At 46.1% G+C, this 25,660-nt stretch overlaps 1 long non-coding RNA gene across 1 annotated transcript; it reads right to left on the bottom strand.

The window, feature by feature from the left end:
• Positions 1-1,833: 1,833 nt before the first annotated feature.
• Positions 1,834-25,660, bottom strand: LOC135806955 (uncharacterized). The gene is made up of 4 exons (XR_010551372.1): positions 25,308-25,660; positions 12,623-12,798; positions 4,745-4,779; positions 1,834-2,713 (listed from the first exon to the last, which is right to left on the bottom strand). It is a non-coding gene; the product is annotated as an uncharacterized LOC135806955 (long non-coding RNA).

Below are 25,660 nucleotides of genomic sequence, written 5' to 3'. Positions count from 1 at the left end.
TCCAGCATGTTAAAGATACAAAACGGAAGGACTCAATTGAAGTTGAAACAAAACAACAAAACACAGAAAAGTAAACTAATTATCTCTAAGAAAATACACGTAGAAAACAATAACTTGAAATGAATATGGAAGACTGAAAAGTTGACAAGTCCACATGTAAATAGTTATCAGGATACAAGAATGGTAAAGGAGCAAGATCACAAAATCAGTGTTGATCTCAATACAGTAGAACTTCCTTAAACTGCTTTACTATGCAGTACATTGTGAACACATGCGCAAAACCATTCTGTTTGCTAGGACGGCAACAGAACCAGGGAATTCTAGAGCATAGCAAAGTATCTAAAAATCTTATGCTCTGAAAACTGACTGTTCCGTGTACTTGCACAATGTGAATGGGGTGACTGTTCCGTGTACTTGCACAATGTGAATGGGGTGACTGCGCCGTGTACTTGCACAATGTGAATGGGGTGACTGCGCCGTGTACTTGCACAATGTGAATGGGGTGACTGCGCCGTGTACTTGCACAATGTGAATGGGGTGACTGTTCCGTGTACTTGCACAATGTGAATGGGGTGACTGTTCCGTGTACTTGCACAATGTAATTGGGGTGACTGTTCCGTGTACTTGCACAATGTGAATGGGGTGACTGTTCCGTGTACTTGCACAATGTGACTGTTCCGTGTACTTGCACAATGTGAATGGGGTGACTGTTCCGTGTACTTGCACAATGTAATTGGGGTGACTGTTCCGTGTACTTGCACAATGTGAATGGGGTGACTGTTCCGTGTACTTGCACAATGTGAATGGGGTGACTGTTCCGTGTCCTTGCACAATGTGAATGGGGTGACTGCGCCGTGTACTTGCACAATGTGAATGGGGTGACTGTTCCGTGTACTTGCACAATGTGAATGGGGTGACTGCGCCGTGTACTTGCACAATGTGAATGGGGTGACTTCTCCGTGAGCTTGCACAATGTGAATGGGGTGACTGTTCCGTGTACTTGCACAATGTGAATGGGGGGAATAGCAATATACGTACGAGTATAGAGGATCATAAAGCAACGGCATGATATCACAAAACAACGGTGGGTTATCGGTGAGTCGAAATGGTTCATTTACGCTGCAAGTACTACTTCTACTATAAGTAGACTCCAAAACTTGTTGTCTTTATTCAGAGTCAAATTTCGGTTGAACCATGCTGGAGAGACAGGCCAAACGGCCAACATTTTTCTTTTCTCTGGAATTCACTACTAGCTAAATTGAGTGTGTAATGAATTGAGTGTGTACTCTACTGTTGACGGTGGTCTCAATAGACAACTTTCCAATTCAATGCCATGATGACAAACTGGTCCAGTACAATGTAGTAAGGTCGGTAAGTTCACCTTGGTGTGAGCGGGATGCTTGCACCCGATTCACTAAGCTGACTACATGTAACTTGATATGCATATCAATATTCTTTAAAGCTGGCCCACTTATCCTGTGAGGCATGGATGTACACTCCGGCAGACAAGGAAAAGTGTCTTTATTTCCAATATGTCACTATTCAACCCAGGTCTTGGACTAGAAACAAGGAGCTGTGGGCAAACATTTCCATCATTATTGATGATCTGTCTTTGTTGCATATAATGACTGCATTGTCATGTACATGGCTATAGACATACTATAGCACAGGCACACTCAGCTTGTTTTCTGATGGCCAGGTCTGGTGGCCAGGTCTGATGGCAATAGCAGTCACATACATGGCACTACATTCTTGGTTAACTTTCATGTCTTGGTTCACTCGTGTGTCTTGCATGCCGGTACAGTGTGTTATAACAACATGATGTTTTCTCCTCATCCGGCCTGGCTGACAAAGTGAATTCTTTCTTGTGACTCAGAGTTAGTTTGTACCGACTTGAGTAAAACAGGGGCATGCGTGCACTGAAGAATGTGGGATCAACCTGATCGCCATAGTTCAATGCGCATGTTCCCAGGCTGTAGTGTGGTCTCTCCGCTCTAGTGTGGTCTCTCCGCTCTAGTGTGATCTCTCTGCCCTAGTGTGGTCTCTCCGCTCTAGTGTGGTCTCTCCGCTCTAGTGTGGTCTCTCTGCCCTAGTGTGGTCTCTCTGCCCTAGTGTGGTCTCTCTGCCCTAGTGTGGTCTCTCCGCTCTAGTGTGGTCTCTCTGCCCTAGTGTGGTCTCTCTGCCCTAGTGTGGTCTCTCCGCTCTAGTGTGGTCTCTCCACTCTAGTGTGGTCTCTCTGCCCTAGTGTGGTCTCTCCGCTCTAGTGTGGTCTCTCTGCTCTAGTGTGGTCTATCTGCACTGGTGGGCCTATTTGTTTACTGAACATGGAGAATTTACTTAGTAATGTCCCTGCAGCAGTAGCATTTTCTACCCTTTCCCTACCATTAGCACACTTTCCCCATCCTGAGCACACTTTCCCTATGGTACTTGCAGCGTAAATGGAGCACCTCCTACAGTGGTTATTAAGTGATAAACTAAAGAAAATAATATAAGACATTTTCAAATATAGCATAGCTCTAGCATTACTACAATGATGTCTCACTTCCACACCACCTTGTAGAAGTTTGTACAGCCTCTGCCATAGTTTAGCTCAGCCGGCAATAACTCAGAGAGTACTCCTCCCGTCGAAGACAGTATCTTGCAAAGCATATGTTTCCATCTATGGCGTACTCCCATACAAGAAGTGTCAGAGTACAATTAGCTTATCAGCAACCTAAGACAATGGATGCACAAACACATGCACACCCACATGCACACCCACATGCACACCCACGCACAAACACGTACGTAAAACACACATGCACACACTTTTAAAATTAATAAACACACGTACAAACACACACACACACATGTCCACAGACACACAGAAACACCCACCCACGCGCAAACACATACACACGCACGCACAGTCGTACACACACACACACACACCTTTTGACACCCATCGCCGGAGGCGATGATAGCAATGCTACGGCAGAAGCCATAGCAACTTGGGCTGGGATTGCACCATTCAACAGCTTGCAAGGCTGAAGAATTGATCGTCACTATACAGCCTGGTCTACACCATACAGCTATTTGAAGTGACTTTTTCTCGCCAGTGAATCCCTATTTTTGGTCTTCCCCCCCCCCCCCCCCCACACACACACCTCAGACCTCAGACATGCCCCCCCCACACACACACACCTCAGACCTCAGACATGCCCCCCCCCCCCCCACACACACACCTCAGACCTCAGACATGCCCCCCCCCCACACACACACCTCAGACCTCAGACATGCCCCCCCCCACACACACCTCAGACATGCCCCCCCCCACACACACACCTCAGACAAGCCCCCCCCCCCCCCAAACACACCTCAGACCTCAGACATGCCCCCACCCCCACACACACACCTCAGACCTCAGACATGCCCCCCACACACACCTCAGACATGCCCCCCCCACACACACACACCTCAGACAAGCCCCCACCCCCCCCCCCCACAAACACACCTCAGACCTCAGACATGCCCCCCCCCCCTCCACACACACCTCAGACATGCCCCCCCCCCCACACACACCTCAGACCTCAGACATGCCCCCCCCCCACACACACACCTCATACCTCAGACATGCCCCCCCCCCCCCACACACACACACCTCAGACCTCAGACATGCCCCCCCCCCCACACACACACACCTCAGACCTCAGACATGCCCCCCCCCCCCCACACACACACACCTCAGACCTCAGACATGCCCCCCCCCCACACACACACCTCAGACCTCAGACATGCCCCCCCCCCCACACACACACACCTCAGACCTCAGACATGCCCCCCCCCCCCCACACACACCTCAGACCTCAGACATGCCCCCCCCCCCCACACACACCTCAGACCTCAGACATGCCACCCCCCCACACACACACCCCTGTGCATATACGCATGCGCAAGAAAAAAAAAACGGTATCTTAGACCCCAGTATCTTAGACCCCGGTATCTTAGACCCCGGTATCTTAGACCCCGGTATCTTAGACCCCGGTATCTTAGACCCCGGTATCTTAGACCCCGGCATCTTAGACCCCGGCATCTTAGACCCCGGTATCTTAGACCCCGGTATCTTAGACCCCGGTATCTTAGACCCCGGTATCTTAGACCCCGGTATCTTAGACCCCGGTATCTTAGACCCGGGTATCTTAGACCCCGGTGCGGCTAACAAACAGGAAAACACGGTATGCATTCATGCCTAGTTTATCCAGGCGGCCTGGAACAGGGCACTGACCGTAACTTTGAAATTGAAATGTCCGTAAATCCGAATCACATACACTCTGATAGGGAAAGGCCATAGATATGGCATGTGACATCACTATTTCCACCGTAAAGTACCGTTGATCCGCCCCCTCTCTAGTTGCCACCCCCTGTCGATTTTCTGCCTGTGAAGCGACTTCGGCGTATACAACGAAATACGATGTTGAACCGACGCATGCACTGCTGTGCACAATACGTGCCAGTGCAGGATGAAAATGTGCACAATTCAGCACATCGAGTCTGAACTTCCATGTTGTTGTACATCGTACTGCACTTGACAGCCTTGATCTAATTCCCGCCCCCTGCCGAAACATCTCACCAGATAAGACGACATTGTGGATGGCACATGCGAAACTTCCAACAAGTTAACACTCGTGTGCAATTGCAACAGCGATACAACCTGAAATTCAATTCTGTCATCGCTGTCAGTCTGCTATTCTTTCCATGCACTCACCATCTCATAAATTTGAATGCCCCGTTCACTGTTTCCTGTAAAAGGTCAAAAACATCAACTATAAGAAGTCATGTCGCATCTTCGCTACCGGCAGCAAAAAAAGCAAGACATAAATGGAACATTTTAAATAGCGAGGAGGAAAGTGTGTAGAGGATAGCAACAACCTACTCCGTCACAACTGTTAGGCTACATCTCACTGAATGGCAACCACCTACCCAGCCAATTCAAAAATCTAGTTCAGCATCATACTATGCTTCCACATCTTCCCGTATCCTTTTCTGAACATCAGCAGAGTTCTAGCCAAAAGGGGGTACGGTGGCGGAGCACCCCGTACTCTGATTGAGCGCCCTCCTGTAAACAAAGTGTACAAAGTGACTTGTCGATTTTTGTGTTTTTCCGGGCTATTCAGCGAAAATACAGTCGACAGTCACTAACAGAGGATTCACAAAGGCACCCTTGTCTGGGGTGAAGTTGGGGTACGTTGCATTTTGGGTGGCAAGAGAATTTTGGAAAGCGAAAATGGGTAACTGTTTCCCCTGCCCCCCCCCCTCCCTTCTGCTATTTTTACCTGGCTAGAGTCCTGACTAGTTGGAGACGAAGTTTCGAGGAGCAATCGTCCCGATGCGAGCACAGTCAACTAGGTTTGGCTATATATATATTTCCTAGATGCACCAACGCGCAAAGTAGCATATATATAATATTTGAAAGAAAGCAATTGCTACGGTGCAGCAGCAGACACAAGGAAAATATACTGTTGAAGATTCATTAAAATCCACCATGGAGACATCAATCTCAGGACTCGGACAAGGAGGCGTCGCACTCAAATCACAAATCCATTTCATGCACAAGTACTGTACGATGTTTGATGCAGCGCTGCACACCGGTTTATCCACAAAATCTAATTTTTCAGTTGTGGCTGCTTGGCCTGATATGAAGCTGCATAAAGTGTCAAACAAATTCTAATTTATTATTTATTTTTCAGTTGAGGGTGTTGAAAAGGGAAAGGGTCTGAAGAAAATTTGATTGTCACCATCAGAACCAGGGTTGGAACCAGGGACCTTGGCTATAGGCCAACAATGCTCTACAGTCAGTTTCAAAAAGATTAGCAATCCTGGCGATCGCCCGGGGAGTTTGCCGTCTTACCGTATGCGCGATCGAGAGCTGGCTGGAAAAACTCACTGTGAACTCGAAGAAATAATCCGCGCGAAAGCATGAAAAATGACAACTCACTCACGTCGGTACATGTATGGCTGGTTTACAACAAACGAGTTCTTCCTCGTATCGATATGGAGTCAGAGAGGACATGTCGAAAGTGTGGTAAATGTTGACGAGCGGGATGGGTCCCAATTCGTTTCGTGCCCAATTTCTTTGAGCTGCGATGCAATTTACTCTCACGATGTGACGAAAACGACATCGACACAGACTCATTCCCAAGGCCATGACTTAGCAAAGCTATTCGTGTGACTTCGACGACATTTTGAGAAAAGCAGACGCCTGTGAAAGCTGATGGAAGACAGCATTTTTGTTTGTATATTTAGAGTCGAAGAACAGGCAAATTTGCCTAATTACATGATATCGACTAAAAAGGAGAATAAAGTATAAAAGGCCAATGAAGGTAATGATACTGAGTAGAGTGGGTAATGATACTGAGTAGAGTGGGTAATGATACTGAGTAGAGTGGGTAATGACACTGAGTAGAGTGGGTAATGATACTGAGTAGAGTGGGTAATGACACTGAGTAGAGTGGGTAATGACACTGAGTAGAGTGGGTAATGATACTGAGTAGAGTGGGTAATGATACTGAGTAGAGTGGGTAATGATACTGAGTAGAGTGGGTAATGATACTGAGTAGAGTGGGTAATGATACTGAGTAGAGTGGGTAATGATACTGAGTAGAGTGGGTAATGATACTGAGTAGAGTGGGTAATGATACTGAGTAGAGTGGGTAATGACACTGAGTAGAGTGGGTAATGACACTGAGTAGAGTGGGTAATGATACTGAGTAGAGTGGGTAATGATACTGAGTAGAGTGGGTAATGATACTGAGTAGAGTGGGTAATGATACTGAGTAGAGTGGGTAATGATACTGAGTAGAGTGGGTAATGATACTGAGTAGAGTGGGTAATGATACTGAGTAGAGTGGGTAATGATACTGAGTAGAGTGGGTAATGATACTGAGTAGAGTGGGTAATGATACTGAGTAGAGTGGGTAATGATACTGAGTAGAGTGGGTAATGATACTGAGTAGAGTGGGTAATGATACTGAGTAGAGTGGGTAATGATACTGAGTAGAGTGGGTAATGATACTGAGTAGAGTGGGTAATGATACTGAGTAGAGTGGGTAATGATACTGAGTAGAGTGGGTAATGATACTGAGTAGAGTGGGTAATGATACTGAGTAGAGTGGGTAATGATACTGAGTAGAGTGGGTAATGATACTGAGTAGAGTGGGTAATGAAGTATTAAAAGCCAGTTAGGCCAGTAAAGGAAATGATAATACAGCGGGCAGTGGCATTACTGAAAAGCAGCATGTGCTGGGAGGGATCGCATGAATCGCTGCTACTGTGGGATTTTCCTGATGTCGGGCTGGAGCCTGTTCCACAGTGATACACATTGGAATGAGGCAGAATGTGTGCCAGCAGATGTCTTAGTGACTGGAAATTTAAGTGCTCGATTTCCCTGACTACGTGTGGCACGGCCGGCATTAAGAGGACTGAACATATCGGTAAGCAATGTGCTGCATTTACCCTGAAGGCAGCGCCAAGTGTAGCCAAGGAGCTTGTGGCAGTACATAACTTCTAGCGAGTGCAAGCGCAATTGGCAATACAGCGGCGCAGATGGGGATGCAAATGGAGCGTTCTCAACACAGTGGACTGCGCGCTTGAGTAGACGCTCTAGGCGCTCAAGCTGATGTGAGGTGAGGCCAGCAGAGAAACAGTTGCTGACATACAGGAAGTCAGGAAGGATCAGGGACTTCAGGTACGTGATGCGGCATGGGAGGGGCATGCAGCGCCTGTTTCTAAACAGGACAGCTATTTTACAGGCAGCTCGCTTGGCGATCTGGTTGACCATGGTGGTCCACTTGAGATCTTGGTCCATGTGGACACCAAGATACTTTGCGGATTCTACTTGTGCCAGTTGAACTCCAGAGCACATAACGCTGACACGAGGATTCACAGAACGATGGGCAGGGATGAACAAAATCTGGGTTTTACTCTCGTTTAGTACCAGGTTCCTGCTGGCAAGCCATCTGGCCAGGTGCGTAACTGCAGAAGACATACTGCGTTCCAGCTGATGTTTGTCCCTGCTACTAATATAGAGCATGATGTCATCTGCCAACTGAACTGTCGGCACACCATACGGTTGCACTTCAGCTGCCACACCACGGACATAGAGGACAAACAGCAGAGGACCAAGTACGAAACCCTGGGGCACACCACTGCTGGGCTGAAATACCTTGCTGTGCTGGTTCCCAATGACAACTCTTTGCTGCCGGTCACTTAGGTAGTCTGCCAACCAATTCAGCGCACTTCCACCAATACCAATACTGAAGAGGTCGCGGATGAGGGTGCCATGTTGAACCTTGTCGAATGCCTTCGACATGTCAACAAAGGCAGCGCAAGTTGAGAGTCCGGAGTCTTTGGCATTGGCAAAAGCCTCCGATGCCATCACAACAGCATCCTCTGTTGAGTGCTGTTTCCGGAATCCGAACTGGCAATCTGGGTAGAGGCTGTGGGTGGTCAAGAATTCAGTGAATTGTGAATGTACGATGCGCTCAAGGATCTTTGAGATAATCGGCAACAGAGAAACAGGTCTGAAATTGGTGGCCTTAGTAGGGTCGCCGCTCTTGTACACAGGGGTGATATTTGTAAGTTTCCTGGATAGTGGAAATCTCCCTTCGGAAAGTGACTTGTTGAAGATGAGAGTTACTGATGGAGCTAAGAGGTCAGAGCATGCTGCTAGTACAAGAGCAGGTACGCCATCACTGCCCGTTGACTTTGTCGTATCTACACTGTTGAGCAACTTGCGTACACATGCGATGGATACTGGCTTGAAACAGCAGAGATCAGTACTTGCATGCGGACCAGAGGGGATGGACAGCACCTTTGGGCGAGTCGCATCGGTGACTATGTCCGCAAACACTTGTCCGATTTCATCCGGGGGGCATTGAGGAGCAGTGTGGGTCCGTGTTCTGCCTGATACGCATTCACTCATTGAGGAGCAGTGTGGGTCCCCCGTGTTCTGCCTGATACGCATTCACTCATTGAGGAGCAGTGTGGGTCCGTGTTCTGCCTGATACGCATTCACTCATTGAGGAGCAGTGTGGGTCCCCCGTGTTCTGCCTGATACGCATTCACTCATTGAGGAGCAGTGTGGGTCCCCCGTGTTCTGCCTGATACGCATTCACTCCTAAAATCAAATAAATTGGCGATCTTGAAATACTAAAATAATTCTCAAAGAGAAATCGATCGATCGATGTGCCGTTGTATTCAACAACACGTAGCTACAGCGCAATGACTTCCGTGTTCACTCACACCGTTTCAGTGTTGTGGGTGTGTTCACATGGCGTGAACCAGTCAAGTGTCAGTAAGTTCGGCAGGAAACGCGAGCTCCAACAACAACAAGTCGTTTGGCGCAGCCACCTTCTTTGGCTTGTACTTTTTGTACCAGCGTGATCACCAAAACAATGAAAAAAAGTTTGACTTATAGATAGTTTGGGATTTGAACTCACAACTTCATGGTCAGCAGACAGCATTCATAACCACAAGGCCAAAAAGGAACAGATAAATCGTGGGCTTTGATAAAAAAATCGATACTGACATCCAGTGCAAATTGTAAACCATGGGAAAAGGCCGGAAACCTGGCCGAAATTCTAACTCCCTGACGGCTGGTCCAATTGTTCCGAAACCTTCACAGAACAATTTGCCGTGTCCTAACAAGCCATTCTATGTGCTTTGTTGTCCAAATTTCCCTTATCTTCATACTTTTTAAGACCAAAACCTGATTGATAATCTTTTTGAAATGGACTATAACCACCGAGCTATGGTGTAGCTGACATACCAGCAGAGACCTTTCAACATTTTCTTCAGACATCGAAACTCATGCTTTCTGTGACACTACACAGGCTAATGTTAACGCACAAACTAGTACGCGGAGAGCCCCAAATTATCAAACATTTATCAATACTAAGTATTATCAGTTGAGGCTTCATTGCTTCATTGCTTCATTGTTTATCATAAACAGTTACTTCTTAGTGGTGGAGCATCGCTGGACATAAGCGAGGGTGCCTGATTCGAGTCCTGGTGGAGACAGTCAATTTTATCTTCAGACTTTTCCCATTTTCAACTCCCTCAACCTTATGAATATCATACTGTAAAAGCCATTATTCTAACGAGGCGGCGCATATATAACCATTTCCCAAAACTGACTAGTTTACGTGTACCAAAGGTGACGATTCTCACGCATTCTCAATGCTCAATAGAACAGTATATGTGTCGATTTCTGTATAACGATTTATATTTTAACGACAGATTTCTCCTCGTTAACTCGTTAGAGTTAGCACTTCGTTATATATATGTTTCCCGTTTGTCTCTTTCCCTCAAACCAGTTAATATTTTATGACTTGGGGCTCCCCGCGTGCTAGTTTGTACGTGAAGTGTGTGGGTACAGTGAGGGCTGCGTCCCACCCGCCTGTGTGGATTCACAGGAAGTGTGAGTTACGAAGTCTGAAGAAAACGTTGAACGGTCTCTGCTGGGATGACGACTACACCATAGCTCAGTGGTTAGAGCATCGCTGGCTACAAGCGAGGGTCCCTGGTTCGAGTCCTGGTGGTGACAGTCAATTTTTTCTTCAGACTTTTCCCGTTTGTCTCTTTCCCTCAAACCAGTTAATATTTTATGACTTGGGGCTCCCCGCGTGCTAGTTTGTATGTGAAGTGTGTGGGTACAGTGACGGCTGCGTCCCACCCGCCTGTGTGGATTCACAGGAAGTGTGAGTTACGAAGTCTGAAGAAAACGTTGAACGGTCTCTGCTGGGATGACGACTACACCACAGCTCAGTGGTTAGAGCATCGCTGGCTACAAGCGAGGGTCCCTGGTTCGAGTCCTGGTGGTGACAGTCAATTTTTTCTTCAGACTTTTCCCGTTTGTCTCTTTCCCTCGAGTATATATATATATAGCTTGCTGTCTACAGCATGGGGTATATATATATATATACAGTCGTCCCTCTCTAATCCGGCACTTGTTTATCCGGAACCCTTGCCAACCGGCGCACTTTCTGACGAAACCGATTTTTTTCGTTCAATTCCTACATCTTAATCCGGCACTTGAATTCCGCCTCCGGCAGTGACTTTTTGAAACGAATCGCTCAATCTGCACGTAGTTTGATTTCATAATCCGGCAGTCGTAAATCGCGTGCCGTACAGGTGCACTCCTTGCCAGGCCAGGCTTGGCCAGTCTGGTCAATCGGCAGTCAACCATACTTTCTTATTTTAGCAAGGAGTAGTGTCCTGCCAATTTTCAGGTGTGTGTGTGTGTGCGTGTGTGTGCAAGAGTACATGTGAGCATGTTCTCTGTTTTACTTTATGACTTTATCACTGTGTATATTCCCGGAGAACAATTGAGAATATAAAGCCGTGCACCAAATACTTGGGTCGACACGGAAAAACCCTGCGTTTTGATGTATGATACATGCATGCAATTGGATAGGGCGGGGTCAGAGGGCAGGATTTCTTAATCCAGCACCCTCGTTAATCCAGCAGAAAACGCCGTAGCAAAAGGTGCCGGATTAGAGAGGGACGACTGTATATATATGAGCCGTCAGATGCGAAAAGGGTGCTTATGGCATCACGGAGCAAATAGAGTAAAGTGCGTCAGAGTGACAGGCTGTCAAGTACCTGTCACATGCATGAGTGAATCTTGATGTGACGTCATTTTTTCGATCGTTGCGGGATATGGATGTGTGTGAGTGTGCATCCCCGGCCCGGCGCTGGTATGTACACTAGCGCACTGCTGAGATTCCCAGCTTTTCGTAGATACTTCAACCGGCCTGAAACTCCAAAGCACGGCGGATTTACATACAAAAGAAACTGCCTTTTTTGTGGCGCAGTTCTCACGAGCTCCGTTCTGATTCTGAACGAAATTCTTTTGTCTCCTGACCTAAATTGACGATATCTTCATGATGGGTTTGGATTTTTGAGTCAGGTTTTTTGGAGGTGAAGCATAAAAGCCTATAGAGTTTGCTTGAGTCCTTATCTCAATTTGACCAAAATATGCCATAAGCACCCTTTTCGCATCTGACGGCTCATATACGGTGTGACTTTTACAGTATTTCAGTAGTTACTTGAGTGTGCAGGGTTCAAGCCAGATCAAAATAGTGGGGTCGGGGGGGGGGGGGGGGGGGTCAGGGGAAACAGTAACCCATTTTGCAAATATTGTCATGCCATGCCGAATGCAACGTACGGTGGCGAACCCTTCACCCCAGACAAATGTGCCTTTCTGAGCCCCCTCATGACTATCGACTGCATTTTCGTTGAATGACATGAAAAACACCAAAAAAATCGACAAAGGAGGGAGCGCCACTTTTTCACAGGGGGGGGGGGTCAATCAGAGTAGGAGGGCACTGCCCCCCCCCTTTCTATAAGTTCCAAACGCCAAACAGTAAACAACTTCTGCCAACAAAAACTCTCCCCTTCTCCCTTTTTCCCCTTCTCCCTTTTTCGTATGATATTATGCCCCCCTTCCCCCCCCCCCCCCCTTCCCATGCCACACCCTCTACATCACACACCCAACCTAAACACATCCGACAAACAAATGCACAATCACAACAGTTTGTTCAACTAGCAATTCAATGTCAGTTTTGAAACTATCTGTGCTCACCTGTGCATGAAATCCGTTCTGCTTTCCACGTTCGACAGTATTCCGCTTGCTGCGGTGAGTTTTCTATGGCAGCCCATCCGTGCATGAAAATTTGTCTAATACGGACAGGATTCCACTTTATGCAGGGACCGCTAAGCCCAAGTGGCATCGTACTTGGAAAGGAGTCAAGAGTTGGCCTGTACACCAATTATAAAAGCAGATACTGGACAAAAAGAAATGTTACGAAATCGCCACAAAGGGTATGGTGAGCACTGATGCGCACTCTACTCTAATTACCTTAATCTTGCGCCCGCCGTCTTATAGTGGAAAAATCGCTGTTTTCTGTCATTTCACTAGTGCTTTTTCATTCAAATAGAAGAACATGGTCAAATATAAGAACATGGTCTTATATGCCAGAGACAAACATCGCATATAAGAACATGGTCTAATACGTGAGAGACAAACATCGCATCAACATGTATGTGTGCAATTATACCTCACTCCATATGCACTTACCGTCTTAGGCATGCTCTCCCTTAGCGGTGTGTGTATCTCCATATACACCGATAAGGGAAATTAGCAGTAGTTGTCGGCGAGGAACAAGCCATTAGGAGGTCACACACGGTGAATATGGAGAGGTATAAATATATCATAACAAAGGAACCTCGTGTATACCGAGATAAATATAAAAACCTCGGCTTCGCCTGGGTTTTCATATTGGTGTATATGTATGTGTAGATACACTCGGTCACTCGGTTCCTTGTTATCATATATACTAGTACATGTACGGCACACAGCGTGCATGCATGCTACACACATACATCACATGCTAGCATGTGCAGCGGGACGGAGATCGATGTACAGTGTACGCATCTGATTTTCATTCACAGAGGTGGTCTAATATTCGAATATGAGACCATGGTCTTATATGCGCTAGATTACGGTATGTGGATTTTGGATAACCAGATTGCCACCAGGCTGGCACAAATGAGTTTGTGTACACTAAGGTAAGTTTTTTTCTCGCTCTGTTGCTGCCCCCTCCTCCCCCCCCCTCTCTCTCTCTCTCTCTCTCTCTCTCTCTCTCTCTGTGTCTGCCTGTCTCTGGCTCTCTGTAGATGAGGAAGATGGAGACGAGAGCACCGAATTTTACCCGTGATAAATCTATCCCACTACGTGGGGTCTCGATTCACCGGTTCAATATCAATATGATCAAAAGCTGTTTACCAGTAACTCAGCAAGTTGACCATCTTCTTTTAAATTTGCTTTCTGTAGGTCATATTAAAAGGTCGACTTCTAACCAGGAAAATACGGTAGTTGTGAATGGAGTATGATGTCGAGAAGGAGAAGAAGAAAGATGGAGATGAGTGACAGAAATGTAGCTATGCCCCCTCCCACAAAAACGACTTTGGGGACAGAAACCGAGCGCTAGTGCAACATACATGATAGAACTAAGAACACATCATCACTATGCAAGCATAATTGCTGCATTGCCTCGTCCGAATCACACTATCACCATACCAATCCATGCCTACAACCTGGAAGGCAATACCCATCATCATGTCCAGCTGTCAATGAATTGCATCCGTCACAAAATAGCTAAGCTTCAAGCAGCCCAACAAGAAGGAGTGAGGACTCGTATTTTCTGAACCATACACTACAAGATAGTGGACTGTCTCCGTTACCACCTGCGACATTAAACAAAGAGTAAATCATCGTGTCCGTTCCCCGAAGGGAACTGGGACATGCTGTCCAAAACTATTGCACGTTTACTTGAAATAGGCATATTAGAATAAGGGACATGCTGTCCAAAAATGATTGCACGTTTACTTGAAATCGGCATATTAGAATATTTTCACACTTTACCACATACTACTTGCACTAACAACAAAGACAAATTTCCTATCCATTGACCACGGACAGTGCTTTCTTAAAGGGGCACTCCGGCTTCATTTTCGACGCCGAGTTTTCGATGCCAAGACGAAGGTAGGTGAAAGAGAAAACCCCTCGAACAAGAACGAGTCTCCAGAAGCGATCGAGTCGAGCAGGAAGACGACTTTTGCATTTCGCCGAGCGAGCGCTGATGACGTAATGAGGGATTAGCTTGCCAGTGGAAATGCACCTGCGCACATACATTTCACACACTTTTTGGCCAATTTTCAATCGAAGAGGAGGTTGTTTGCTATGTTCTCCCAACGTCGTGAGCGATCCCGTCTTCTATACCCTTCCAGGTACCCTGAAGGTCCTCCAGAGGGGAATTTATCTCCAGCAACGCTTTGTTGATCCGCTAAATTCGTCTCGAGACATATTCACCCAGTGCAGTGCTGATAAATGTAGAATGTTGAATCTGTGATAATTGTCGACGATGGAGAGAGCGGTTGATAGCCGCTGTCGCAGGGAGAGTGAAGCTGCTGGAAGTAACAACGGGGAGCCCGTTTGTATCACCTGACCAACCAGACTTCAAAGCAGCTTGACCAAATCGGAGGGTGCCTCGTTGCTTATCGTGAATATTACACCGACATGAATTACTACAAATAATTATGCTGGTGAGTTTTTATTTTGTTTTGTTCGTATGCTAGTACCCTGGCCTGGAGTTCTCGTTAGCAAATTCTTATTCCCTCATGCGTTTTCTAAACATTCCGTGTGGTACTGAATACGTGATCAAGTAGGTAGGCCGATTTGGGTAGATGTGGAATTTGGACATGTATTTTATTAAAAAATTCTATTTTCCAAATAGAGCGTTTGTAGAGAAATGGTTGCCCAAATACAACGACATTGATTCTGCAGTTCTACAACTTGTACTGAAATCCAGTGAAATTAAAAATGATTCATGACAGTTGGGGTCAATGAAATCTGATCCAGGCATAACGAATGGTGACGCCTGCCACCCCGGGAACGAATGCCCACTTGGCATGGGATACCAAAGTACTCGAAAGTGGTGTGTGTTTCTATGTGGCATTTGGAAGTCTTAGATGATCTCTGGTCAATGCAACATATGATAGCCATCATGAATTTCAGGCCTCGAATGCAACTCAGACCAGAATTGGCAGTTCCCTAAGTTAGATGCTTTATAATTCCATGGCCCCAGCTGTAATTATAGAGGTTTTTTTGCACATTATTCTTATAGTCGATAGGTTTATACTGATGGCCACAAACAACGGCAGTTCAAACTTCACTGATGTGTTCATGAGCTGAGAGATTTCTCTCCACTATTTCCGTTGTGCACACAGGTCTGTCCAATATGCATTGACCGTATTGGGTATGGTATCTGCTCTGAGAAGGGAATCGCTGGAGCCACAGTCCAACTACACAGGCTTTCAAGAAACAGAGAGGAGCCATCTTTGCAAGCTGATACCTGATGTGTACCGACAGAATTCTCACGAGATACCTTAAGGACCACGTCTGGTGTATACTTCATAGTACTCCTTCGACTACTGTCTAGAATCAAGTCGACGGAAACAAGTTCAAACAACTCTGGCTTCAAACGAGCCGTCGATTAGACAAACAAAACATTCTCTCATTTACTAGAGCACTCTGACAACTCATGACCTATTCCTAACGATTGCCACCGCTTATAAATATGTAGAGTGCTGATTGGAAGGTGCTCACAATCTCAACAATCCAGTGCTATAATTATTCGAACAATGTGTTCGAAATTATTCCACTTTTCCTTCCATAAATGTTGTATCCACATATAATCCACAGTGCTGCAAAGTTTCAGAGTTCTCAGGGTATCAAACAAAATTATTTCAAATACAGTGAAATTGTTCGTGGACATTATAGCGTAACTTGTAGTTCCCTGTTTCTTTTCTTTGCTGTAAATTAATCCTTTGCTCTCTAGCCGCCGGCGAGTCCAACAGTGAAATTGTTAGTTCATATTTATAATGTGGGCATATGGAAGGGGGGAGGGTGAACATATTTCTATATAAGGGACCTGCAACTGTAATACCACAGTGCAGTTGCCGGCAAATATGTAGAAAACAGAAATGCATGTTACCATCATTGTACATGGACGGGCGCAGCAGGCCGAAGCTATCAGCTAGAACAGGACTTACAATCACCTAGAGATACTTGAGCTATTCCAGTATTCTCCGTGAGCTGTCCGATTCCACAATGGTTCATGCCACCATTATTTCTGGTAGTATAATTCCAAGACCATCTCAGATTCTTCAGCAATTTGTGCCACGGCAAAAGACAACGCTTGACTCGGTCACTGGGGCTGTCAAACTTCCCATCACAAATGAACTTCAATTTCTCATCTGTTTCAAGTATATGTACTGCCATGACCTGACCATGCTTCATCCACAGCTGGGCGAAGATTGTGGCGTTGAATTCCATAGCGCACCTTCTTGCTGCCATGCAGGAGTATGTTGAGAGAAGTGAACATATTTTTACTAAAAACAACAGCCACTGAAGAGGATAGCAATAGCCTTGGGTGAATTTCCTGCAGGTACACGTTGTTGGTAGGTCTACTGGTCCGTCTCCATATCGTCAAGTTCAGAAATCACCTGTACTACACATCTTGTAGAAGGGATCCTGATCGAATAATTCCTGGTCATAAAATCCACTATACTGAGATCGAGACAAATAGTCAGTACTCCCCGATTCCGTCAAGCTGCTTTGAAGTCTGGATGCTCATGTGATGCTAACAAGCCGCCCCATTGTTACTTCCAGCAGCTTCACTTTCCCTGCGACAGCGGCTATCAACCTCTCTCTCCATCGTCGACAATTATCACAGATTCAACATTCTACATTTATCAGCACTGCACTGGGTGAATATGTCTCGAGACGAATTTAGCGCATCAACAACGCGTTCCTGGAGATAAATTCTCCTCTGGAGGACCTTCAGGGTACCTGGAAGGGTATAGAAGACGGGATCGATCACGACGTTGAGAGAATATAGACAACAACCTCCTCTTCGATTGAAAATTGGCCAAAAAGTGTGTGAAATGTATGTGCGCAGATGCATTTCCACTGGCAAGCTAATCCCTCATTACGTCATCAGCGCTCGCTCGGCGAAATGCAAAAGTCGTCTTCCTGCTCGACTCTATCGCTTCTGGAGACTCGTTCTTGTTCGAGGGGTCTTCTCTTTCACCTACCTTCGTCTTGGCATCGAAAACTCGGCGTCGAAAATGAAGCCGGAGTGCCCCTTTAAGCTCCGATAACAGCCATCACGCTAGAGACATGTATGCCAAACACTGCAGCATGGTCACCTCTACGCAGTCTAACAAAACATGTGCACAGACAGTTCTTGTCACTCCAAACAGCAAGCATATCCTCTCTGGGGCCACATATCCTGACAGTATGACCGAAGTCAAGCGTGACACTGTTGCGTCATGAGAGCAGTGCTGCAGGGCCTGCACTGACCATGTGTCATAGTAGAATAGCGAGTTTGACTGATCTTCCCAGATCAATGAGATCACACTAATCGGGATTTGTTCAATACCTTTTGGACCCCAGCAAAGCATTGCGGCTGGTGAAATTCGAGTCACTTCGGAGAGGATGTATTGTATTTTGAGTGACACAGGATGTTTGTGCAGACGTCTTGTTAGACTGCATAGAGGTGACCAGGCTGCAAGGTTTGGCATACAGGCGTCTGGTGTGGTGCCTGTTGTTGGAGCTTGAGGAAGTTCTTTCCGTCATCGGGTATACCCATGTATTGGACGGTGATAGAGATGTTCACTACTGGAAGTGAACCAATATCGCCAAAGTCGCCCCAACCTCTTCTTCACATTGTTGTCCCCAGCACGGGCTTGCGAATTAGATGGTTTGGAGGCAACAATGTTGTGAATGGCCAACGGTCCTCAGCGTTTGTTCAGCACCTCCATGAGCGACACCGACTCACGCTGCTATCTGGTGTTCACGAGGTGTTTGTCGCGCTGGAAACGGAGCGTGTCCGTAAGTTTGTATCCCTGGTGATGTTTGTGCCTGGACAGCACTGTATAAGTGGTGCTCTTCGGGCACAATCTTCCTCAGCCTACTCAAGCTCAACTGATGAGGGGTGAATTCACCGAAACACTGTGTATTGAGCAGGGAGTGGTGCTTTCTTGCAGGGTTGCCGAGTGGACGGTTCGATGGACTTCTCATGTTCTCTGGATGGCAGTCGTGAGTCAGTCAAGTGAGAATTCAAGTCGGCAGGAAAACCGCGAGCTCCCATGTAGGGAGCAACACACTCTTCCCCTGATCATATTTGCCTGAAAATTTGTTGCAGCCGAAATTTTGTTCTGCAAAGTTTAGTGTGACAGTGTATACAGGCAGCAGCAGAACAGGCCGAAAATTTGTTGCAGCCAAAATGTGTTTTAGCCCTGGGAGGCCGAAATTTGAATGTGCCGAAATGTGTTTTAGCCCTGGGAGGCCGAAATTTGAATGTGCCGAAATGTGTTTTAGCCCTGGGAGGCCGAAATTTGAATGTGCATGGTTGAGATAATATGAGGTGTCCACTGATACCTCATTACCCTGACACCAAAGTCACGCAGTGCATGGTTGAGATAATATGAGGTGTCCACTGATACCTCATTACCCTGACACCAAAGTCACTCAGTGCCTGGTTGAGATAATATGAGGTGTCCACTGATACCTCATTACCCTGACACCAAAGTCACTCAGTGCATGGTTGAGATAATATGAGGTGTCCACTGATACCTCATTACCCTGACACCAAGAGTACATGAAAACCAAAGTGTGCAGCTCGGATGGGTTGCTGTCACGGCGAAATTTCGTGATTACATCATTTTAGTGATATAGTGCGTACAAGCAGGATTCAAGCAGGTCTCTTTCTGCACAACTGCAGCTCAGTTGTACGCACTACGCCATTTCCCGCCTCAGATCTAGGCCAAATATGATGTAATCACGGAATTTCGCCGTGACAGACACCCATAGCAGAAAAGGCCCCAAGCTGTACACTCCGGTTTTCATGTACTCTTGCTGACACCAAAGTCACGCAGTGCATGGTTGAGATAATATGAGGTGTCCACTCATACCTCATTACCCTGACACCAAAGTCACTCAGTACATGGTTGAGATAATATGAGGTGTCCACTGATGCCTCATTACCCTGACACCAAAGTCACTCAGTGCATGGTTGAGATAATATGAGGTGTACACTGATACCTCATTATTATTATTATTATTATTATTATTATTATTATTAGACACAATCTCATAGCATGTGACAAGCATAGCTAATGCAGGGACAGAAGCCCCTGAGACAAGGGCGTTGAGCCAGCCACGGCAATAGTAAGCTAGGAAAACAAAGCAGCTTATTACCCTGACACCAAAGTCACGGGCACTTCGGTCTACCGGGCACTCTTTGGGAAACTTTAAGTTGAAAAATTGCTACTCTTTTGTCACTTTCGTGGATCCGCACAACGCAATTAAGTTAGTACTAACGTAGTCAATCTATGGAAAGTGTTACGTACACTGCATATCTATCCGTGTTCCGCCATACGTAGTTTCCAATCATGTAGCTGCCCTTGGCAACTCCAAACGCAACAGTGTACGGCCTAGGGAGAGAGTCATAAATGTATACCCCAATCAACTTACGGAGGGAGAGAGTCGTAAATTTACACCCTAATCCACTTACGGAGCACCTCCATTAGTAGAGTTCCATTTATGTACAGTAAAACCTGTAACTAACGACCACCGTGACTAGCGACCGGCCTGGTACTACCGACCACTTTGTCAGGCACGGACGGTCTCACATTCAAAATGCACTGTGACTAGCGACTACCTGCTGAACGCGACCAGCGACCGCCTTTTCTTGTCCCAATGTCGAATTTTGACCCGTAACTAGCGACCGCGATGTAGCAAATCAAACATTGCTTGAAGCTCCTTCTCGAAATTTTGATGATTTTCCATGGTCGTTTCGACACTACAGCTGGACAAATGAGCGCAGTCTCATTTTTACTGTGGAATCAGTGTGGACTGCACTACACCTATCATAATTTCAAGTGCTGTCAAGAACAAACATGATAGGAAACGTCTTGGAGAGCGCATCCAAAGCGCTCTTTGATCGATGTTACTACTGGAAGGAGAAACTCTGTCGAAGTGCAATCACACAGCTCAGTCACCAGGTCACACTGACAGTCTGTGCTGGCTGGAGTCGATAGACTAGTCCACTGCCTGGCCAGGCCAGCGCTGCTCTGGAAACCCAGTAAGTCGACATACGTGTCAAAAGGTCGTATCGCTTCCGGTGTATAAAAAACTTGATTTTCTCTCTCTCCAAGTGTTGTATGATCTGAAAGAAGAATGCCAGTGCGCATGTGGTGGGGGATTGTATCATCTGCATTTTGACATACATATCATATAATGGGATCCATATTATGGTCGCGCGGTGCAAACCTCTAACTAAAGACCACCTGCCACTAACGACCACTTTTCCGGGCACCAAGGGGTGGTCGTTAGTTACGGGTTTTACTGTACTCTACGTAGACAACTTTCCAAAAGTGGAGTGAAAACTCGCGAATTTACGGGTTTCCCGCCCACTTACGTAGTGCGGAACCTCTGTAGTGACATCATAATATTATCATGCCATAGATCTACAGTCCATTCAGAAAAAGATGGACTTCTAGCTTTTGGCCATAAATGGGTCAAATGTTGAGTTTTTTTAGAATTTTTTTGGAATCCTCTTCCAATTCTGTTTCTGAAGTCTATTTCTCCATACAGCAAGCCGTAGCAAGAATAGGATTTCGGCCAGGCTTTGCCCCAAGCGCACTGAATTGGGAAAAACCATCAAAATCCAGGCCGTTTGACTCCGTCTGCAACAGTGCATTGTGCGGTTCGAACCCCAGTTCAGGTACCCTTTTTGGACCCTTTTCCAAATTTCAAATTTCGCAGCACTGCACTGTGAACGATAACATCTTGAAAATCGCCAAATACGGGAGCTCGCCGGAGCCAGGGCCCATCTTTTTGTGAATGGACTGTAGCCATTCCCTCAAATGTACGTGACTCAGAGTTACAGACATTTCAAAGTTACGGGCAGTACTCGGTCCCGGACCACCCTGGATAAACGAGGTGTGAGTGAAACTCATTCCTGTTGGGGCGCTTGAATTTTGGCAATTTTGTGATGCAGTCCATTTAAGTCTGCACATGATGGCTGTTGCCTTCCAGGATGTAGGCCTGGTTTTGTGTGGTGGTGATGTGACTGAGGTGATGATTTGACTCATAGTTATGGTTTGTTTTAGCTTTTGTCATGTGCTGGTCGTATGTTGTACCAGCACTTACCCTGTGTCCCATACTTCAGTTGTTTCAATTTTTGAGGGGGGGGGGGGGGGCATATTTGAGGCGTACCCTATTCCAAGATGTAGCCGGGCCGTAAGTTGAGCAACGAATCGTTTTGCATGGTTGTTGTAGACCCCAAAGGAAACATACTTTGAAACATTTGATAAGTATTTCGGTGGGACGGGAATGTACAATGGGAGGCACATTGAACTGTGCAGCAAAGGCACTAAAGGTCAATAGAGTAAAAGAATAACACATACAGGGTTTCAGGCACTGGTACTCGGTTCTTTCGTCGTGTACTGGAACTAAGTTTCACAATACATCTCATTATCCTTAGCTACAAGCACAAGTCATACCAGTCATTATCACCTTCATAGTACAGTCTGTACTGACCATAGCCTACTCTTTTCTATTTCAGAGTTTTCATCATCATATCACATGTATCACTACATCATCATATCACATTTATCACATCATCATCATATCACATTTATCACATCATCATCATATCACATTTATCACATCATCATCATATCACATTTATCACATCATCATCATATCTAATGTATAATAATGTATGCATGCATGTACACCACGGACAACTACATACTTATAATAATAATAGAAATAATAACAATTGTGAAAAGAAGAAGGACAAAATGTTACAAGTTATGACTAACTGTCCACCAACGTAACCAGATCTTATACAGTCAGCGAGTGCGACAAAATGGCACAAAACTGACAAGGAGTACTGAGACATTCGGCGACCTGACACCTAGCTCCAACACTTCTCCAAGGCGCAAACCAACAACCTTCCAACTTGGAAGACTCATGTTCGGAAAGGTCCAAGAGAGGAAGGAAAGCGCAACGCAATGTCAGTTTTGTGCCATTTTGTCGTACTCGCTGACTGTATAAGATCTGGTTACGTTGGTGGACAGTTAGTCATAACTTGTAAAATTTTGTCCTTCTTTTCACAATTATTTATATATATATTTATTACAACATCTCAAGACTCGGTGGAAACACCGGCCAATGTTAAGAGAGTGGGTGAATGCCAACCACGGCGATAAATAAAAGTAAGGGGAGGGAAAAAGAAGGAGTAGCAAAATGAACAGCAACAACAACTCCGTAAAGAAAGATAATGTCAAGTAAAAACAGTGAAAAACACAGAGACGCAAAGGACATGTGGAGAAGGCGATAATGACTGGTATTGATTTGTGCTTGTAGCTAAGGATAATGAGATGTATTGTGAAACTTAGTTCTAGTACACGTAGCAAGAACCGAGTACCAGTGCCTGAAGCCATGTATGTGTTATTATTACACTGTCCGCTTGCTGAATAGTTTGTGTAGCTGTATAGTTACCACCGCTTTAGGAGCTGCACCAGTGCCTTGATCCCAGAGGGTGGTGGCATTTCTACTTTAGGAGCTGCACCAGTGCCTTGATCCCAGAGGGTTGTGGCATTTCTACTTTAGGAGCTGCACCAGTGCCTTGATCCCAGAGGGTGGTGGCATTTCTACTTTAGGAGCTGCACCAGTGCCTTGATCCCAGAGGGTGGTGGCATTTCTACTTTAGGAGCTGCACCGGTGCCTTGATCCCAGAGGGTGGTGGCATTTCTACTTTAGGAGCTGCACCAGTGCCTTGATCCCAGAGGGTGGTGGCATTTCTACTTTAGGAGCTGCACCAGTGCCTTGATCCCAGAGGGTGGTGGCATTTCTACTTTAGGAGCTGCACCAGTGCCTTGATCCCAGAGGGTGGTGGCATTTCTACTTTAGGAGCTGCACCAGTGCCTTGATCCCAGAGGGTGGTGGCATTTCTACGGATGCGCAAAACTCGGCCTCAAGCCAAGTCTGACGCGAACCGTGATTTTTCCCCGTACAGTTCCATGTGACTACCATGGCACATTCCCGTGCCACCAAAATACTCTTATCAAATGTTGCAACGTATGCTTCCTTTGGGGTCTACAACAACCATGCAAAATGATTCGTAACTCAACTTACAACCTGGCGACACCTTGGAATCGGGGTACGCCTCAAAATACCCCCCCCCCCCCCCCCCGAACCCAAAAAACAACAATAATAACTTTGAAAGGACACAGGGTAAGTGCTGGTACAACATCCGACCAGCACATGACAAAAGCTAAAAACAAACCATAATTATGAGTGAAATCATCACCTCAGTCACATCACCACCACACAAAACCAGGCCTACATCCTGGAAGGCAATAGCCATCATGTGCATACTTCAATGGACTGCATCACAAAATTGCCAAAATTCAAGCGCCCCAACAGGAATGAGTTACACTCACACCTCGTTTATCCAGGGTGGTCCGGGACCGAGCACTGCCCGTAACTTTGAAATGTCTGTAACTCTGAGTTACATACATCTTGATGGGGAAAGGCTATAGATATGGCACATGACGTCACTATTTCCACGAAAAGTGACAAAAGAGTAGTAATATTTCCACGAAAAGTGACAAAAGAGTAGTAATATTTCAACCGAAACTCGTCCAAAGGGTGCCTGCCCGGTAGACCGAAGTGCCCGTGACTTTTGTCTCCGGACAACTGAGGTATCAGTGTACGGCTCATACTTTCTGAATCATGCACTGCAAGATAGTGAACATCTCCATTACCGTCCACAGGGCACCCAGTACATGGGTGTGTTCCAGGTTTTCCTGAAAATATATTAATTTTACCTACCCGATGACGGAAAGCACTTCATCAAGCTCCAACAACAGGCAAGACACCAGACGCTTGTATGCCAAACCTTGCAGCCTGGTCACCTCTATGCAGTCTAACAAGACATCTGCACAAACATCCTGTGTCACTCAAAATACAATACATCCTCTCCGAAGTGACTCGAGTTTCACCAGCAGCAATGCTTTGCTGGGGTCCAAAAGGTATTGAACAAATCCCGATTAGTGTGATCTCATTGATCTGGGAAGATCAGTCAAACTCGCTATTCTACTATGACACATGGTCAGTGCAGGCCCTGCAGCACTGCTCTCATGACGCAACAGTGTCACGCTTGACTTCGGTCATACTGTCAGGATATGTCGCCCCCAGAGAGGATATGCTTGCTGTTTGGAGTGACAAGGACTGTCTGTGCACATGTTTTGTTAGACTGCTTAGAGGTGACCAGGCTGCAGTGTTTGGCATACATGTCTCTAGCGTGATGCCTGTTATTGGAGCTTGAGGAAGCGCTGTCCGTCAACGGATACTGGATACGGATAGGTAATTGGCCCTGTTGTTAGTGTACTTCAGTAGTACCGGTATGAATATGTAGCAAAAAGTGAAAATATTCAAATAGTTTCAAGTACATGTACAGTGCCTTCGCGGTGAGTCCAGGGACTACAGACTACAGTATTTCATTGATAATTTCGTAAAGGCCTATTTCGCGGTGAGGAAGGGAAGGCCGGTGAGCACCACTGCTGATTGGCCATACACATGGTCCACACTTGTCCTCACTCAACGTCAATAAATTTTAATTTACCTTGAGCAGTAGAACAGAGGTCGTCAGCACATAACGTATTCCGCGAGTTTCTCTGGTATGGGCAAATACGACGGCCCACAAGCCTAGTGCCACAGCTCCAGAAGACAGCTTGAGTTATTTGCCACTGCTCGCGTGCTGACAGCAGTAAAAATAATTCTCTCCTCCTTGCTTGTCAAATAATATTCCAAACATTGTTCAAGTATTTGCCAGGAAAGAAGCTGACGAGGCCACACCGGGAGGAGAGGGGTGTTTGTATCGGGAATTGCACTCAAAGCTCTTGCAAACTAGACCAGTTAAAGCTTGCTTGAACCAACACCGCAACCACAACGCAAGACCAAAGGCAAGAAGATAAA

This window comes from Sycon ciliatum, chromosome 1 (assembly GCF_964019385.1).
Source record: "Sycon ciliatum chromosome 1, ocSycCili1.1, whole genome shotgun sequence".
Classification (NCBI taxonomy): domain Eukaryota; kingdom Metazoa; phylum Porifera; class Calcarea; order Leucosolenida; family Sycettidae; genus Sycon; species Sycon ciliatum.
Note: the sequence above shows the minus strand (reverse complement) of the source record. Positions and strands in the feature narration are given on the sequence as shown.